We start from the raw sequence: 13,187 nt of genomic DNA, 5'->3' as shown, positions 1-13,187 counted from the left end.
TATAGAGGGATATGTTTTGTTCACTTTTCATTTCAGAGGTTTGCAACCACTTTAAAAAACGTGCTAAACGTTTGCTTAAAGCCACAGCCATCATTAAGGTCAGTATTAGGCTAATTAGTGCGTTAAGAGGGAAATCCTAAAAGCTTGCTAAAACCTTTATAAACGCTTTCCGTTCAAGACTTTAGACAAGGCTTTTTGTTTTTGAGAAAAGGTTGTTTTAATTAATAGCAATACTTTATGCCATGAACTCATATGGAATTGGCTCAAGGAGCTCAGGGTCCTTTCCAAATGTTCGAACAAAGTAAGCTTCACTTGGCTCACCTGGCTGGCATTTTAGCTAAACCCCTGTGCCCTTCTTCTTAGCTTCCTTTTTCTACCTCTCGTTTTCCTTCACACGTTGCAGGAAACCGTTTCTACTCCGAGTGGCAGATGTGCTCTACATGGACCTTGATTCTTTTGGCAAGAATCTTACCTTTGACTTGTTTGCTCCCAATTATTCCAGCAGCATACTGTGTGACATTGAAGATCGGGCCGGTCTTGCCATGATACCACTTGTGTGGCACCTTTCTGAATTGTGCCTGTACCTTTGATGTCCACAACATCACCCTACTTGTAGATGCACATATAGGTTGACAGTGGCACCGGACCATGCTTGTGGAAGGGTCTAGAGGACAAATAAAGGGGACCTCACCTATCGCCTCTTGTGTTCGTCATTTTTCATTAACAATTGCCCCTCCTGCAAGATGGCGGGTCCAGCGGAAAGCAACTATAAGACTAGCTTTTATAGGCTAGAGCCTGCAAGAACGGGGTCTAATGCAGTTGTGCCCCTATCTAGTAGTGGGAAAAAACCTTCTGCTAGTAGCCCTTGAGGATAGCAGTAGGCCAACAAATGCAATTTCACTGTCAACGAACACTCAACAGACTATGGTCTACATCAGTCTTGCTCAACCTTTTTAACCTAGAGGAACCCTTTATTTTCAGATCTCAGGGGACCCCTGAGATATTAGTTCACCAGGGGTCATTGGGAAAATGCCCCTTACATTGGTTGTGGCAAGTCTGAAGAAAGCTACCCTTACAGAGGCTGGAATTGTACACTTGCAGTCATGCTGCTGACTCTGCCAAGTGGCATTGGTCCTGGAACTATGCAGGCAACATCCAGGGCCGTCTTTAATATTGATTGGACCCTGGGCAAAACTTTTCTTGGGCACCCCCCCCCCCCCCCCATGCAGTTTTGCTCGCCACCTGCTCTGAGACATACAATAAATAGCAGCTAGACTCAAAATCAGTTTACTGAATCAGATCAGGCAGCTATTGTGATTGGTTGCCAGAGGTTACAGTGTATCATTACCGCTCACTGATTTGTTGCTAGAGGTTACAGCACATATTGTGGCTCACTGATTAGTTACTAGAGGTTACAGCACATGATTTCTGCTTGTCGATTGGTTGCTAGAGATTACTGTGGATATAACCTCAGGGGGGCATGATATACATATCAATGCCGCCAGCCGCTGCTATTTACATATGAATGCCACTGCTATTTACATGTAAACACAGGTGAGTCATCTGTACTAATAGGGCAGAGCTGGGCAGCATTAGTAGCAGCACTTCACACTGAGATATTGGGACACAGCACAGGACTAAAACCTCAAGGGACAAGGGAATTTAAACTGGGATAGTTGGCAAGTATGAGGCACCTGCTTTGGGCCCCACAACATTGACAGGGCCCAGGGCAGCTGCCCCTTTTTTCCTGCCTTAAAAACGGCCCTGGCACCATCAGATGGGAGGTCATCTAACCACAGCTCAAGGAACCACAAGCCAACACTAGAAGAACCCTGGTTGGGAATGACTGGTCTACACAGAGTCTAATTATTATTTTAGATACAAGTGAAGTTGGTCGGTTTAATTTGAAAATCATTATCAAATCAGTGTTGCCCTGCTGAAAGCAAAGGGTTAAGCGCATAACCCGTAAGTGTGGGTAGAGAGATCTGCCAGCTAAAAGCGTTGACATTAGTCGCCACTACAGTGTGATAGACGAGGGTAGGAGCGCGCTCGATAATTACACAGCAAAAGGGACTTTCAGACACAAATTGCAAAGAATAAACTCCGGCTCTCCTGATGATGCAGAACTAAAAGACACTTTGAAAAACACTTCGATTTGGAGGAGGAGGAGACGGGGTGAGAAAGGTGATTTTAAATGGAAAAAATGCCCGGTATTATTCAGGAAAAGTGGCACTGGCGTGTCGCCGGAGCCTACAACACAGAAGAAGGTTGCAAGATCGGCTCTTTAGGCAGTGATGATGAGTGCACAGACGCTAATTAAAATATTTTTTTTACGGGCGGAGCCCTCTGTGAACTTGCAGTTCGCCATGATATATAGACTGCAGGAGCGTTGGGTTTAAAGAAACCTTTGGTGAGACACCTTTTCAAAAGTATTAGGACACCGGCCTTTACACACACATGAATTTTAATGACATCCCAATCTTCGCTCGTAGGGTTCAATGTTGAGTTGGCCCACCCTTTGCAGCTATAACAGCTTCAATTCTTCTGGGAAGGCCGTCCACAAGGTTTAGGAGTGTCTATGGGAATGTTTGACCATTCTTCTAGAAGTGTGGAGTCAGGCACTGATGTTGGATGAGAAGGGTTCAATATTGAGTTGGTTCACAGCTATAACAGCTTCAACTCTTACTAGTGTCAGGCCATGGTCCTCAGATGCCAAAGTGTTCCCTGAGCTGGGACGCATGTCTGTAGACTCATGTCAAGGTGTGGAAATGGCCGCTACTATGCACCAGCCCCTAGGGTGACCAGCTTTTGAGCCACAAAAAAAGTGAACCATGTATCACCACATGGTCAACTGTAAAGTGCAACTATACGCAAACTAAAAAAACAGCATATATGATGCAATCTAGTTTGTCCCTTGTTAGCTGTAGCTTGAAGCAAGGTTTCAAATTAGCTGACAGCTTATTTGAAATATAACTAAAAAGCAGGAATGGGGAGCAAGGAAATCCAGGAAACAAGCTGAGGTAAGGCTGGTGTCTGTAAACGAGAAGTCAGACACTGAACACATGCGTTCGAAATTCTGTATATATCCCTACAGAACAGACAAGCACAGTGCACAGTCCACATGAATCTATCTGCTGCTTAACTGCAGACAGGAAACAGAAAACTTTATCATAGAGAAAAGACCGAGTTTAAAGCAGAGTTCCACCTATAAGCAGAAGTTCTGTTTTAAGGACTCCTGACGCATATCATTTATTTTTTGGGGGGGGGGGGGGGGTAGGTAGCTCGTTTTGACAGGTACCCAGCTCCTACTTCTGCTTGGGTCGCCTAGGTGGCCCAAGCAGGAATTCTCCTCTCCCTCCCTGAAATATTATGGGACAAGTCATCACAGGTCCCAGAAGATCGCCCGGCTATGCAGGATGCACAGCACATCTCGTGCATGAGCAGTGCTCATCCAGCTGTGAAGTTGCAAGCCGTCACAACCGGGTGCCCACACTAGTGATGCCGATACAGAGGAGAGGCAGCGGAGAGAACAGAGGCTTCGGGCGGCCGCATCGCTGGACCGTGGGACAGGTGAGTGCTGATTAAAAGTCAGCAACTACACTTTTTGTAGCTCCTGACTTAATAAATGCAAAAATGGCTGGAACTTTGCTTTAACCATAGATGCAGTTACAAACTTATAAACACTGCCATCTACTGGCTGAAGAATATATCCGTAGTTGTTCTACAAAAATGCATTAACAACGTATTCCGACAACATGTAATAGTAGGCAAACAGGAGCTCAGAGAACTAAGCAGTTGCTCAGGCAACACACAGGCTGCAGGGAGCATGGCTTATATAGTATAGCAAACTGGGAGGCGGGCCAGGAAGTGATAGAAGGAAAAGGAAATATACAGTAAACCCACAGTGACACCCATAGGTGAACACAGAAGCCGAGCAACATATAAGAATCACAGGTCTAGGAGAACCACTACAGCAAGGAGGTAAGGATACACAGGCTGGAAACTGCAGGCTAAACCCATCTCTAGGTTGTCTTCTCCTGGAAATATTAGTTCTCTGGCTGTCATGAGAATACAAGTTTCTCTTCATTATCTTGTATTACACTATATTACCAAAAGTATTGGGACACCGGCCTTTACACACACATGAATTTTAATGACATCCCAGTCTTCGCTCGTAGGGTTCAATGTTGAGTTGGCCCACCCTTTGCAGCTATAACAGCTTCAATTCTTCTGGGAAGGCTGTCCACAAGGTTTAGGTGTGTCTATGGGAATGTTTGACCATTCTTCTAGAAGTGTGGAGTCAGGCACTGATGTTGGATGAGAAGGCCTGGCTCGGATCCCAAAGGTGTTCTGTCGGGTTGAGATCAGGACTGTGCAGGAAACAAAAAGACAAGCCACTGCTCCAGGTGAGTAAGGTAATCCACAAGGCTGGAAGAACTGGGTGCTAGCCCCGGCTCGCATCCCTGAGCGTGAAATCAAAATGAAAAGAAATTGGCTGCACTCCTCTGATCCAACAGATTTATTGAGCATGTGATAGACTGCCACCAGGACAAGGACACAGACAGGACTGGAGATGACGCGTTTCGAACTGACATTATGCTTTTTTCAAAACCTGTTTTGAAGAAGCATAATGTCAGTGTGAAATGTTTCACCTTCATTCCTGTCTGTGTCCTTGTCCTGCTGGCAGTCTAGGCCCTTGTACACACGGTCAGAGATTCCGACAACCAAATCCGTCGGATTTTGTCCGTCGGATTTGTCCCATGGATTTTGTCCAAAACTGTTGCATACACACGGTCGGACAAAGTTGTCGGAAAATCCGACGTGATTACGTTATTTCGTTACGACGGGACTACGTTGAGGCTAGTAGCCAATAGCTTTGGTGTAGGAATTTGATCTGAGCATGCGTGGCACTTTGTCCGATCAGAATTCTCTACACATGATCGGAGTATGTCCGATCGGAGCATTTTGTCGGAAAATTTTACCAACAAGTTGGAAAAATTGGTCCGTCGGATACTCAGACGGAAACAGTCCAATGGAGACCACACACAGTCGAAATATCCGACAAAACGGTCCGATAGGACACATTCCGTCGGAATCTCTGACCGTGTGTACAAGGGCTAGCACATGTTCAATAAATCTGTTGAATCAGAGAAGATGTGCAGCCAATTTCTTTCCATTTTTATTTTAGGACTCTGTGCAGGCCAGCCAAGTTCCTCCACCCCAAACTCACTCATCCATGTCTTTATGGACCTTGCTTTGTGCACTGGTCCAAATCATTTGGTGGAGGGGGGATTTTGGTGTGGGGTTGTTTTTTGGGGGTTGGGCTTAGCCCCTTAGTTCCAGTGAAGGAACTTTTAAGGTGTCAGCATACCAAGACATTTTGGACAATTTCATGCTCCCAACTTTGTGGCAACAGTTTGGGGATGGCCCTTTCTTTTTTTCAACATTACTGTGCATCAGTGCACAAAGCAAGGTCCATAAAGACATGGATGAGCGAGTTTAGGGTGGAGGAACTTGGCTGGCCTGCACAGAGTCCTAAAATCAAAATGGAAAGAAATTGGCTGCACATCTTCTCTGATCCAACAAATTTATAGAACATGTGCTAGACTGCCACCAGGACAAGGACACAGACAGGAATGGAGGCGACGCGTTTCACACTGACATTGTGCTTCTTCAAAACAGGTTTAGAAAAAGCACAATGTCAGTTCAAAATGCATCATCTCCATTCCTGTTTGTGTCCTTGTCCTGGTGGCAGTCTATCACATGTTCAATAAATCTGTTGGATCAGAGAAGACGTGCAGCCAATTTCTTTCCATTTTGATTTCAGGCTCACGGATGCGAGCCGGGGCTAGCACCCAGTTCCTCCAGCCATGTGGATTACCGTACTCATCTGGAGAAGTGGCTTGTCTTGTTTCCTGCACAGTCATGACCTCAAGCCGACAGAACACCTTATGTGATGAATTAGAGCGGAGACTGCGAGCCAGGCCTTCTCGACCAACATCAGTGCCTGACCTCACAAATGTGCTTCTGGAAGGATGGTCAAACCTAAGCGGCCCGAGTGGAAGTGGGAGCAGGGTACCTGTCAAAACCAGGTAGCCACCCCCCCCCCCCTGTAGCTGCAAAGGGTGGGTCAACTCAATATTGAACCCTACGGACTTATGCACCGTACACGGTCGGATTTTCCAATGGGAAATGTTCGATGGGAGCTTTTTGTCTGAAAATCCGACCGTGTGTTGGCTCCATCGGACATTTTCCATCGGAATTTCCGTCACACACCCAGATCTCAAATTTTGCAACAACAAAATCTGTCGTCAGAAATTCTGATCGTGTGTACACAATTTTGACGCACAAAGTTCCACACGTGCTTGGAATCAAGCAGAAGAGCCGCACCGGCTATCGAACTTCATTTTTCTCGGCTCGTCGTACGCGTTGTACGTCACCGCGTTCTTGACGTTCGCAACTTGCGACCAACTTTGTGTGGCCGAGTGCATGCAAGACAAGTTTGAGCCAACATCTATCGGACAAAATCCATGGATTTTGTTGTCGGAATGTCCGATCGTGTGTCTGGGCATAAGACTGGGATGCCACTAAAGTTCACGTGTGTAAAGGCAGGCGTCCCAATACTTTTGGTAATGTTGGTATGTCCACAGATTAGGACTTCTGACCTCACTAGAACTCTCCTGATCTGCAGGTTTGTTCCAGACCTCAGAAAGTTTTGAAGGCACAGACAACCAAGCGACTAGCATTTTCAGAAGGCGTTCCGCCATAGCAGCCTGTTGCCCTCAGTATAAGATTTTGATTAAGCGACAGACAGAGGGAGATTGGGATGTCTCATCTGTCAGCCTCCTGCTTGGCATCCTGTTTTAGCCTTAGGCTACTGGGGTTTAGTGAAGCCTGCTGACTATGAGCGCAAGGTGTGAGAGCTCGGGGAGAGAAATACCTGTTATAACAACAGCTCGTGCCTGCCTTCTTCAATAAGGCCAATGGCACACAACCTGCCCGCAGGGGAGACCCCCCTGTCTTGTGTAGTATGTCTACATGTCCTATATACACAGCCCAGACTGAGGAGCTCTCTAGTCCTACTAAAGCACAGCAGGGAACCCTCCATCACAACAGCAGATGATGATGGCTGAGCGGCTCGAAATGCGCTATGACAAACACCATTGTAATCGTTTAAAGCTGCACCCCAGGCAGATGTAACAGCAATACCATTTAAACTATAGACCCGTGCAAAAGTTTTTCCCAGGTGCAAAGAAATGCAGTAAAGAATGCTTTCAAAATTTTCATTGTTTATTTTTATCAATATACAAAATGCAAAGTGAGCAAACAAAAGAAAAAACATAATTATTGTTATCTACCCTTTGGCTTCAAACCAGCATTAATTCTTACACTTACGCACTTAGTACACTTGTACAAAGTCAAGTGTACGATTAACCAAATATACCAAGCAGGTGGTGGTAATGATCATCAATTTCATATGTAGTTTGACACCCAGTCTTAAAAATAGAAACAGCTGCGTAGGAGGCTTAGAACTGGGTGAGGAACAGACAAACTCTGCGGCTAAGATGAGGTTGTGCAAGACAGTTTCATGTCCCATATCATACACCATGGCAGGGCTGAGCAAGGCAGAACACAAGGTAGTTCTGGTACATCGGGAAGGTCTTTCCCAGGCAAAGATTTCAAAGCAAATCTTGGGCTTTCAATATTTGCTGTTCAAGTTCTTTTGAAGAAGTACAAAGAAATGGGCAAGGTTGAAGACTATAGATGAAGCGGTCAACCAAGGAAACTTAATGCAGAAGATGAAAGACCCATCCTGCGTACTTCCCTTACATATCATGAGATGTCCGGCAGTGCCATCAGCACAGAGCTGGCGGAAACCAGTGGGACCCAGGTACACCCATTTCAGTGGTGGCTCGTGCTTCATTGGTTGGTGGCGGGCATCACCAAACCTGAGATATCTACCACCCCGATCCACCAGCCCGCCACCCCACACCAACACCCCACCTGGTCGCGGATGCAGCTTCCCCCCCCCCCCCGTCTCCCGGCGATCGCTGCTTCTCCTCCTGGCCAATCGGGTCTTTGGGGTCCCAGCCAATTGGGTCTTAGGACCCGCTTCTTGATTGGCCAGGAGGAGAAACAGGAAGACATTAGCAAATATTAAGTCACTAAAGTTACACAACTGGGTGGGCTCAGGGCGCAGTGCTCTGCCTTACCCGAGCCCACCCTTTTAGAGTCTCGGGCACTAATTATGTGTATAAAAAATAAAAAAAAACCATTGAAATCCACGTGTCCAGCACCTTGCATGTAGATTAGGGACCGGGCGCATGAATAAGGGGGGCGACACCCCTGCACCCCTAATGGATGGGCCGCCACTGATCCATCTACTGTCCAGAGAAGTCTGGCCAAAAGTGACCTTCATGGAAGAACTGCGGCCAAAAATCCATACTCCCGACATGGAAACAAGGTGATGCCGGATGCCCTCCAGCCAGGCAATGAAGAGGGGTCTGTCTAACTTGCTGAAGCTTCTTATGCACATTGTGTGAAGTTCACATTATGCAGTGAAATCAGAAAAGGACATTTCAGTACAGGAGAGGGGCCCACACAACAGTGCAAGGAGCTCCGTCACTCACAGCCACGCCTTCTGGCCCTGCTCATATGACAGGCAGAACAGTGGCCCAATGCGGGGCCAGGAGGCGTGGCTGTGAGTGGCGGACCACCGGGTACACAGGAGATCGCGGCTCTATATAATTCAGTGGCGATTGCTCCTCTTCCCTCAGAGACAGCAGGGATCGATGTATAACACACACCCACAATTTTCCCCTGATTTTAAGGGGATATAAAGTGTGTGTTATACGCCGATAAATACGGCATTTAATATCCTTTTAAAAAAAAAAAAAAACAAGGTTCGGTAAGCATATTAGCTAGAAATGGAAGATTATTCTTGATGGCGGCATTCAGAAAATGAGAGCTATGCGCTCGGAACATCCGCCTGCTATCATAGGAAGTGCACTGGAGAGGGATGGTGTGCATCTACGGCATGTTACATTACTGCATAACCGCTCTCTATCATGCCCATTACAGAAAGTGATATACTGCATTGTGTACACAGATGAAAGTGCCATGCTAACAGCGGAGATTATAGCCAATTACATTCACGCTACAGTCGCTCGCTCTCAGCCATTAAGGTGCAGGAAAAACTCCAGGAAATACTTGACAACACAGGTATCATTTATGGCTCGTGTATACAGGTAAGTGCTTTCCATGTGACCCCGTCGGATGCATGTTACAAAACACGTGACTTTAACCACTTGACCTCCTGAAGGTTTTACCCCCCTTCATGACCAGGCCCTTTTTTGCTATTCAGCACTGCACTACCCTAAGGCCCCTTTCACACTTTTTAAAAAATAGCTCCTGTGTAGCGCCCGAAAAAAACGGCCCCTTTCACTCCAGTGTGAAAGCCGGAGGGCTTTCACACTGGAGCGGTGCGCTAGCAGGACGGTGAAAAAAAGTCCTGCTAGCTGCATCTTTGAAGCGGTAAAAGGAGCGGTGTATTCACCGCTCCTACCCATTGAAGTCAACGTGACGCTTTGCGGGTGGTTTTAACCCTTTTTCGTCTGCTAGCGGGGGTTAAAACTTCCCCGCTAGCGGCCGCAGACCGCTGCTAAAACTACGGTAAAGTGCCGCTAAAAATGGTGGCGCTTTAAGGCGACGCCTGCACCGCCCCAGTGTAAAAGGGGCCTAACTGGCAAATGCACGGTCATGCAACACTGTACCCAAATGAAATTGATATCCTTTTTTTTCACACAAATTGAGCTTTCTTTTGGTGGTATTTGATTACCATTGAGTTGTTTTTTCTTTTTCTTATTTTTTAATTTTATTTTTATTTATTTTTTACATAAAAATCTTGAAAAGGAAAAAAACAATATTCCCAACTTTCTGTTATAAAACCTATCCAATAAAAAATTAAAAAATAAAATCAAATCACAAATTTATTCTGCTTCATATCTGTGGAAAAAAAAAAATCCCAATAAGTGTATATTAATTGTTTGGTGTGAAAGTTACAGGGTCTACTAACGATGGTTGGTATACATACCAGAATTTCCACACTTATAGAGATTACACTGTAATGGCAGTGATCAGCGACATATAGCAAGGCTGTGACAACGCATGGGAGGGTCACTAACTGACACTGATGTTGCTAGTGACACGAATACAATCAGTGATAATACTGTACTAACAACACTGGCTGGGAAGGGGTTAACAGCTGCTGTTTTTGGCTTTAGTCTTTTTTCTCAGTCAACAAACTCTCCAGCATGTTATCCTATCAACTGTTTTTGGCTGTAAAAAACCCCCCCAAAACTAGTGGGTTCTGAGAGTCGTCAAAAAACACAGATAAATGCTCAAAAGCACCAGCAGTTAACGTTTTTGATCCTATTAATGAAAAAAAAAAAGCTTAAAAACACAAAAAATAAAAAAATGCTTAAAAGCGCAAAAAAAAAAAAAAAAAAAAAACTCTATGGCAAAAACGCTGAAAGAATTTGAAAAAACTCATAACATTATTACAATGTCCAGTGTGCATAAGGCCATAGGGGTAATGAAGGGGTTTAAAGTGGTTGTAAACCCAATGTGGGGAAAAAAAAAAAACCTCTTAACTCATTATGTAATACTCACTTGAGATCAAAGCCAACAATGGGGTGCCCGTACACAGCACCGGCTGACGACATCACTCCTGGGGGCTACTTCTGGGTATCGCAGCTCTGGCCATGTGATTGGCTGGAGCCGCGATGACATTCTAACTGAAGCAACGGCGCGTACGTGCTGTTGCTTCAGTTTGCTTAAGTGCGCATGTGCTGATGACGTCGGCACATGCAAATACAGGGTATATCTCACAAACCGTGCAGGTTTAGGAGATATCCAGGGCAGATACATGTAAGCCTAATTATAGGCTTACCTGTATCAAAAAGTGGTCTGTAAGAGTCGGTTCACACAGGGGAGACTCGCCAGGCGACTTAGCCGCCTGACAAGTCGCATCCCGTTCTGTACTATGGAACCATTCTAATGGGAGCGACTCAAGTCACTCCGACTTAGAAAAAGGTTCCTGTACTACTTTTGGGGCGACTTCAGGCGACTTGCATTGACTTCTATACAGAAGTCACTTTGCAAGCCGCCGCTGAAGTCGGATGCTGGTCGCCTGAGGCAGTCGTGCTGCAAGTCGTGCTGCCTCAGTGTGAACTGACTCTAAGGGTTTACAATGTGTGCTGCTTTTATTTACTAATCTGGCTTTTTTTTCTCCCTTCCCTGCTGTTGCTTCTACTTTTTCAGGGAGAAGAAACAGAGAGATCGTTGTTCTCTGTACAAAGTGTTCTGCATGTTTGTAAACATAGAACTTTGCATGTGATTGGACACATCTGATCAGCAGGTTTCAGTGAAAACCATTGGCCTGAAATCTGCTGCCAAATTTGTGCTGTGTCCTATCGACAGGGGGCGAGGGCATGTGCGCTCAAAACCTAGAAGCAAGCTGGCATCGTACATTTCGGAGCCTGCACCTGCCGCCCAATGGTAGTATATTTACTATGAGCAGTCAGCAGGTGGTTAAAGGGCCACCCTACTCAAAATGGATTCAGAAGTTTAAAGTGACCATGTGACCTTGCCCATTAAGCTTGAAATAGTAGATTAATAGGGCTAGAAAAACATTGCACCCACGAACAGCAGATCGCAGGTGCCACGCAGGACTCCTGCAGTCTTCTAAGTGTATCTGTCTGCTAATGCCTCGTACGGGCAGCCGATACACACTGACAGGAAGCATGAACGAACTACCAGGGTGCTCAACAGCGCTATTGTAGTCCATTGAAACTACAAGCTTTGAGACGCAAAAGGTAGTTTACCATTCACAAAGGACTGAAAATGAATGACGTGGCCGGAGCCCCTACATGGATACATTATTTTCACCACTTAGGTCAGCCTTTCTCAAGCCTTAGAACACATAGGAACGCTTTACATAACTTTGCGGTCTCAAGGAACCCCTGCTAATAATTATATCTATAGTTCACTGTGCATTAGCGTAATGGTCAATGGGAAAATTAGCTTGTTATGTTTTCAGTCCCTCTCTTACAAATGGCTAAAAAGATCATGGGTGTCAGTGGAAACTGAGAGGCAAAAGTTGCTCATTGCTCAAGGAATCTCTAGAAAATTCTGGAGGAACCATAGGGTTCCATGGAACTCTGATTGAGAAAGGCTGCTTTAGGTATATAGTGATACAAATAGCAACCAAATGAAGAAATTGGATGATATGTGGGTTTCAATACAACGAGTAATACTAGAACCTAAGGATCTAAGTGCCAAGTCAAAGTATTAGAGTCCACATTGTGGTTATATTCCAGACATATAGTGGGTGCAAAAAACAGCATGTTTCAGGGCCACATATTCCCCCAAGATATGGAATCAGCTAATATGGATTGTAATGCAAAATCTATTTAAAAAGGACTCGGTAACAGTCAACAGCTGGTTTAAGCTACCTGGGCCATATCAGCTGATTTGATATCTTTTTAAGCCCTGATAAAGGGTGGGCGATGAATAGGCCCCAAAATTTGTTGGCTGATGCACCCACTATGTGTCTGGAATAAAACCACATTTTGGACTTTGGTGTGGCACTTCGGTGTTCAGTATTACCTTGCCCATATAGGGCAGGGTCTATACAGAGCTCATGCCTACCAACCTATACTTACCTCTCCAGATCAACTTCTCCACTCCTCTTTATGTGGCTGCCCTGACAAAATAAGGTATGGGAGAGCATGTAATCACCGCCCATGATGTTACATTGAAGGTGGGAAAAAGTCACCATTTGTTTTAAGCCAGTCTTTCTTCAGTCTCTCAAACTTTATAACCCAGAGGAACCCTTGAAATAATTTTCAGGTCTCAGGGATCCTCTGCTAAAAATAATCAGGGGTCAGTGGAAAGAATGCTCCATACATTGGTGATCAGAGGGCAGAATGCCCCTACTACAGTGGTGGTCATAGCAGATACCAAGATCATTGGTGCCCTGCTGGAACTATCCAGGCACCCTTGGGTAGGAGGTCAGTTCGCCATAGCTCAAGGAACCCTAGGCAACTTCAGGAGAAACCCTAGGGTTCCTTGGTTGAGCATGGCTGCTCTAAGCACTGACAGAAACCAATGGCAGGTATTTTGGT

The 13,187-nt window shown here is 45.5% G+C and overlaps 1 protein-coding gene and 1 pseudogene across 1 annotated transcript in view; both read right to left on the bottom strand.

The window, feature by feature from the left end:
• CADM4 (cell adhesion molecule 4) overlaps positions 1-13,187 on the bottom strand; it is a 636,874-nt gene that overhangs the window by 272,227 nt on the left and 351,460 nt on the right. The gene's annotated exons all lie outside the window — the stretch shown is intronic.
• LOC143933126 (large ribosomal subunit protein eL21 pseudogene) lies at positions 236-714 on the bottom strand (annotated as a pseudogene).

Source organism: Lithobates pipiens, unplaced genomic scaffold, assembly GCF_037356315.1.
Source record: "Lithobates pipiens isolate NorthernLeopardFrog02 unplaced genomic scaffold, aLitPip1_a1.2 Scaffold_27, whole genome shotgun sequence".
In the NCBI taxonomy this organism is placed as follows: Eukaryota; Metazoa; Chordata; class Amphibia; order Anura; family Ranidae; genus Lithobates; species Lithobates pipiens.
Note: the sequence above shows the minus strand (reverse complement) of the source record. Positions and strands in the feature narration are given on the sequence as shown.